This window comes from Aegilops tauschii, chromosome 4 (assembly GCF_002575655.3).
Source record: "Aegilops tauschii subsp. strangulata cultivar AL8/78 chromosome 4, Aet v6.0, whole genome shotgun sequence".
Classification (NCBI taxonomy): domain Eukaryota; kingdom Viridiplantae; phylum Streptophyta; class Magnoliopsida; order Poales; family Poaceae; genus Aegilops; species Aegilops tauschii.
Genome location: NC_053038.3, coordinates 130676176 through 130682913, shown reverse-complemented (window position 1 = coordinate 130682913; position 6738 = coordinate 130676176). Strand labels below are relative to the sequence as shown.

The 6738-nt window shown below is 39.5% G+C and overlaps 1 pseudogene; it reads left to right on the top strand.

The window, feature by feature from the left end:
* The first annotated feature begins 2157 nt into the window (after positions 1 to 2157).
* On the top strand, positions 2158 to 5815 carry LOC109737961 (HVA22-like protein a; annotated as a pseudogene).
* The last annotated feature ends 923 nt before the right edge of the window (positions 5816 to 6738 follow it).

Genomic DNA, 6738 nt, shown 5'->3' with positions numbered 1-6738 from the left:
CGGAGAGGCAAAGATATTGGGTGGAGGAAGAGAAGGGAAAGAATAATTTAATGCTAAAATAAAAGATAACATTGGCTGATGTACATGAGGAATCTAAAGGTACTCCACATGTTCTAAATATGCATCTTTTCACAAATAAATGTGGAACTGTATACTGACATGCCTTCTTATCAATCTCCACTTGCACCATGTAGAAGAAAATGTGAGAGAGAGATGGAAGGTGTGCTTGCGAGCTAGATGCACCATTTAGAAAAAAAGACAACATTCGCTGATGTACATGAGTAGCCTGATTCTTGTCTTAGAAAGTTCTTGTATATATGTCTTGGATTAAAAAGGGCATGAGAACTTGCCAAGCCATCGGGAAATGCCATCAGAGATGAAACTTTTTTTAGGTTGCTGACAGCATTGAGCTGGACTTGCTTTTGTTGCTACTGCTGCTGAAGACAAACTCCAGCATTGAGCTGGACTTGCTTTTGTTGCTACTGCTGCTGAAGACAAACTCCAGCATTGAGCTGGACTTGCTTTTATTGCTACTGTTGCCGAAGACAAACTCCAGAAAAGGGAGTGAAAGCAGAAATAAGAGAGGTTGCACAAGATGAGTAATGATGGGTAGTGGTAGAGGCTGAAACTGTGACGATGATGCGGATCTGACCATTAGTATGTTTCCCATCAAGGAAACCTAAAATTTCTATTATGATACAAATTTTCTATTATGAGGTGTGTTTCTCATAAAGAATGTGATTTTTGCAGATAGTTTTCTAAAAACATGAAGGTTTTATGCAAAGACTGACATTTAAGAAGGATGTAGTAAAATGTAAACCTTGATAGATACTCCTGAAGTTGAAGCTGCTCAGGCAATAGTAATTTGTTTTTATGAGCATCAAACTACTGTTTTGGGTTTTGCTTAATATTGTTATTCCTTGTAGGATGTTTAAGAGGAACACCGTTCAAATTTTGTTCTTATCATAGCTTCAGGTCCACTTGTGAGCTCTTTTGCTTAAGTTAGATTAGGATGGGGTTCCTTTGACCTTATGGTCATGTATATAACAACGAGGACCTATTACATATCCTATTTCCCCTCAGAAATCTCCAGGTACAACTGCATTGTTACATGCTTCGAATTAAAAGTGTGTATAGCAGGCGGTGGAAGGAAAGATTGCAAGTCAGATGCACACTGGTATACAGTAGACACAATTCGTGTTAAACCATTGAAATGTTTATGACCCGTTTCAATGCACGGGCAGTTAACTAATTCGATACGCCATGATCTCTCGAGGTAGTGATAGCCGTCTCATTTTTTCAATTAGATGTACAATACGCCATCATCTCTCAGATTATGTGGGGAAGTTTAGAAAAGATGCAAGAAATGGTGCGGTGAGATGACATACCTTCTAAGTGACAACAATGCTACATGCTGTGTTGTCTTTTTTAATTTAATATATTTTATATGTTCATTTTTGTAGATCAGAGATAATAAAATTGATCGCTCCGGATGATGCTTTGAAAATGTCAGAGTGACAAAGTCACGAATGTAACTATGAGCGACTGGACTCAAAAGTCATCCTGTTTTACACGATGAGATGCATACAAATAATTATTCTTCCTCGTATATATGTTGCACATGATAATACTTTTTTTTGCGGGTATGAGAGAGATGGATATAGATTATGTTGATGTTCAAAAAGAATACTTCAACAAGGGCCGGGTCAATTTCGTTGGAAGGAACCAATAGTTCACCGAGTTTTATACAACAATGTAAGCTATCTCCATTGCTAAAAAAGCTAAAAAGCTCATGGCAACGCACGAGCATTCTACTAGTAGCAATAAATTTAGAGTCCATAAATGAATTATTTTTTAGATGCCGGTTAGACCTCTTTCATAACTAAATAAATAAGAATAAATCCCCTGTCTATATAGACAAATAAATCTCTTAGTACCTATTTCACCAGTTTAATAAATAATAAAACAATTGCATTTTGTATAATCAAAATATTCTTTATTTATTTTGCATCAAGATTTGTCCCATATGATTGTCTTATTATGTTAATATAAATATTTTTTCCGTGACAACGCACGGGCGTGGAAAAAATTAAGTTCTCTCTGTACGCGTGCCTACGCCGATTAGATATGCTCTGCGCCGTTTCGTCGTCTCGTCTCGTTTCCGTCTCCGTCTAGTCTTCTCCACCGGCACTACTAGCACGCTTTCCTTTCCTCTCCAGTTTTTGCTCCCCTCGAGACTCCAAAAGCACCAAAGGGTGGGAACAAGAGGAAAAAAAACGGAGGTTTGAAGAACCTAGAGTCCATTGCCATCTCCATCCCCGTCTCCTGCGGATACGGCTCCACGCTTCCAGAAGCTCGGAGTGCGCCCATTCGAGCTACGAGGGAGAGGCATGGGCTCCAGATCTTTGCTCAAGGTTCTCGCCAAGAACTTCGATGTTCTTGCAGGGTCAGTGTTTTCCCCTTTCCATGCGCCATTTTCTGCATTTATTTTGGGCTCTTATTACGCCCTTCTTTTCTTTGTTCCTGAAATGGCGCCGGCACCAATGCCCTGTTGGCACTTGGTAATCGTGAGATGTCTTGGTGATATTTTTTTCGTCTTGCTGAGTTCATTAGGACTCGAGGGTGTTACTCATCTTTTTCACTTTTGGGGCTGAAGTCTCATCCGGTATCATTCGTGTAAGAGGAACATCCCTGATGATATAATCCGAACATTTTCTGGATGTTAATGCCTGCCAGAACCAAAAGCTCCTCTATGATGCATGCGTTGGCGTCTTGGCCTTACCTCAATTCAGATCGCTAAGCCTTTAGTCTGAATGTGCAAGTAAGCTGTAGAGTCTTGTTACTTTGTGTGGGATCCTCACATTTTGCAGTCCTTTACATAAGGTTTTGCTTTTGGATTTATGTGTAGTTTTGCTAGTGCGTGCGATTGTAGGTTGCTCGGTCCATTCTCATTGTGAAGATTAGTTTTTCGTTGTCTGGTCTTGTCCATCTTTTTTGTCAGCTGTTTCACATTCCAGATCCCTTTATATGTGGCTAGGTCACATGTTGAATGATGGCTCGGTACATTTCCCTGGTGTTTTTGTACTTCCTCTGTCCCGGATTAGTTGACTCAGATTTGTGAGGTATCTAGACACGTTTTAGTGTTAGATACATCAGTATCTAGAGAAATCTAAGACAACTATTTTGGGACGGAGGTAATATGATTTACTAGATCGTGATTCATCATATTAGAAAATAAAATATGGGAGTGCTCTACTGGGGAGTGTTTTTTAGCAGGACACTGTAATTTGTTAACGCAAGGAGACATTACTGGCTTGCGCGCACATCCAACTTGACCCAAGTAGACTGGAAATACTGGTTGTTAAATTACTACTCCTATATGTTTGTTCTGATTGTAGAGTTCATCCAACTTGAATCATCCTTTTTATGTCTTTACCTTGCTTGTATGCCTATTATTGCTCTTAGTACAGTCTTTATTTTAATTTGCGTTCAAATTAATCCTTTGTTACCTTTGTCTTGCAGGCCTTTGGTTGCACTAGCTTATCCTTTGTAAGTTGCCTGTCCTTTTTAGTTTGTTGCAACAAGTCCATTTCATATTTGTGTTATAAGTGCAAATGTAATTTAGGGCTATTACAGGTATGCTTCAGTTAAGGCAATTGAAACCAAATCCTCTGTGGATGATCAGCAATGGCTCACATATTGGGTGTTATATTCATTAATAACACTCTTCGAGCTGACATTCACATCAATTATTGAATGGTAAGGGGTACTGCAATTTTGATGTTCTTTTGTAATGTCAAGCATCTTGAGCAGTAAATGTTAGGGCTCTTTGGTTTAGTAAAGGTATGTGTCAGCATCATGTTTATTCACAGTATGAAGTATTCAAATTAACATGTAGAAATTTTAGTGCATTTTAGTTTATAAGATAAGCATTTCGCTTCAAGGCTGAGAAATTGCGTGCCCACCATAAATCAGGGTTTCACATCTTGATGATTAATTGGCTACAAAAATTTAAAACTAATTGTGGTAACAGAAACTATAATTCAAATCTATATTGCATAGGACTGGCTAACGATCTACTTTCACTTTGGAAGTGCTTTCCATAGAAAAAAGAGAGACTTTCAAGTGTTTCACAGTTTTATAGTTATTGCTGTCCAAAAGGTTTAGTACCTCTGTTCTAAATAGCATGGTTCAGAATTATTACACGATTTGCGACATAGTGGTTCTCCAACATAATATTAAGCATAAAGTGCCATTTTTTCATCTTAACTGAACCTACTAACTCATTCTTACTCGAAATCCCTTTTTTTAGCTCGCACAAGTTTATTATCAGTAATCATGGTATACTGACCCTAAAATCCCCATGGTCTTGCCATATTTGAGTTTTGCAGGCTTCCCTTTTGGTCCTCCATGAAGTTGATCTTCATTTCCTGGCTGGTCTTGCCCTACTTCAGTGGTGCAGCCTATGTGTACCAAAATTATGTGAGGCCTGTGTTTGTTAGGAATCATATGATTAACATTTGGTATGTCCCTCAGAAAAAGGGTCTTTTCTGTAATTCAGACGACTTCATCACAGCACTTGATAAGTACATTGAAGAAAATGGACCTGAAGCACTGAAGAAATTGGCAGACAAGGTACATCAACCTACACATAGTTCTGTATACCCTGGTTTCATGCACTAATTGATCATGTAAATTACTACTTTGAATTTCATGCTGCTCACATGCCAATTCATGTCATTGGTTTCCAGTTTTGTACTTGGGGTCAAAGGTAAGGCCAATTACAGACTCCTTTTGAAAAAAATTAGAATCTGAATTTTGCTGCGTATTCAGATGTTGTGATATCTAATGTACTGCCTGGTTTAAATTTCATTGGGGTTTACAACTGACTGCCACTGGTTCTTGATTGATATCTCAGTATGCTTTGTTTTAAGGCTAAACCTTGATGGTTTTGTTTCGTATGCTCTTAGCTAAACAGTGCACTAGTTGCTGTTTCAAAATGGCAAGTAGGCTATTGTTCTGATGTCTGGTATCGTGTACTGTAGGTTGGCAAGTCATCTACACAGTCTGGAATTGTGGAAAGGGTTGAAAGAATTAAAATCGCTGAAGGAGTTTAAAAAAGCAAAGGCATCAAAAGATACAAAAGCCTCGAAGGCGTTGAAGGATTCAAAAGAGCAGAAGAAGGCACCGAAATGCTCCGAAGAACAGAAAAAGGCACTGAAAAATTCAAAAGAACTAAAGCAGTCATTGGAAGACTGGAAAGAGCTGAAGAAATCACTGAAAGATCGAAAAGAGCAGGAGGGGAAAGATTCAAATGAACGTCAACCGAAGATGAGTGGCAAACGTGTGACATTCGCGGAGGTGGAGGCTGAGAAAGAATTCAAGGCCTCCAACAGTAACTGGCATCCAACCTCCGATTATGGCAGCGCATACCCTGAGCACAACTCATGGAACCGCAGCTTTATAATCTTCGACGATGAACATAGTTACCGGAACTAGATAGGTGAACCCTGAACTTTTCTGGAAACCTTAGATTACACATGTGTGCTCGCTGTTGTGTTTCTTGAACAGACCAGATGCACCTGGCGTTGATTTGGAAGGGGCGAAAGGCCCATTTTGGCATCAACCACGGGAATGGAGATCACCTGCTGCGTCTTTTGTGTGTTGATCGTTAGTTCTGACCTGTCGCGTCGTATAACATATTCTATTAGTCCAGTGGTCGTTTGCAGGTACAAACTGTAGGTGTGTAGATGTTGGTGGTGTTTTTGGAGCACAGAACCTTATTATTAGCTGGAAGAGTCGATGTGATATTAAATCCGTTGTCAGGACTTGCATTTTTTCTCTCTGTGCTTTATCTGAATTCCTAAAAACTCTAAGCTCCCAGGAAAGCCAGTTGGTGAGAGCAACTATTTAACTGTTACCTTCTACAGCGGTCACTTCCCTGGCGCGCCGCAACTCTCGTGTGCGGGATGCACACAACTGGAGCATGAATTTTTCCTGTTTCTGCACGCGTTTTTGGGTTTTATTTGATTTTTGTTTTGAATTTAGGCTCTTTGGTTTTTGTTTGGTCTGCACAGTTTTGGGGTTTTATCTGATTTCCTTGGTTTTTTAGGCTCTTCGGTTTTTGTTTGGTCTTCTTTAGGTTTTGACAGAAAAGGATGAAAGCAATGTTTTTTTGCGGGAAGCACATGTGCCCCCTTGAAAATGGAAAAGCATACCCGGGTTTTCTGCCAGAAGCATGACCCTTACTTCCCAAAAGGGGACCGTTCTTTTCCAAAAAATAGTAAAGCATAGCCTGTGCTTCTACGCACAACCGTGCTCCGGAAAAGCACACACAATGCTTCCAGAAAAAGTGAAGGCACAATTCTACTTTCGGGTTTCAGGATTTTTTTCCTTCCGGCTTTTGTTTTTTTTCTTCCATTTTTTCACTTTTTTTGGGTTTTCGTGATTTTTTAACATTGAAACCTAATAACATGGACGCATGGAATCCAATGGTAAAAACGGCTCGAGATTTTGACTTGTGGCTTAAGAGATAATCTATTATGAAAAAGTGAATCCATGGAAAAAGGAAAACTCCTTGCAGCACATGCAGTGTGTCACTTGCCGGCATTAGAGAAGGTGAGGAGTAACCTTTACAAGGGGTACTTCTTAATTTGTGACTGACAAACATACCTATACGTTGCAATGGGAGAAAATATCCCTAATCGCCCGAAACTCACCCCTCCCTCGATCTGGTTC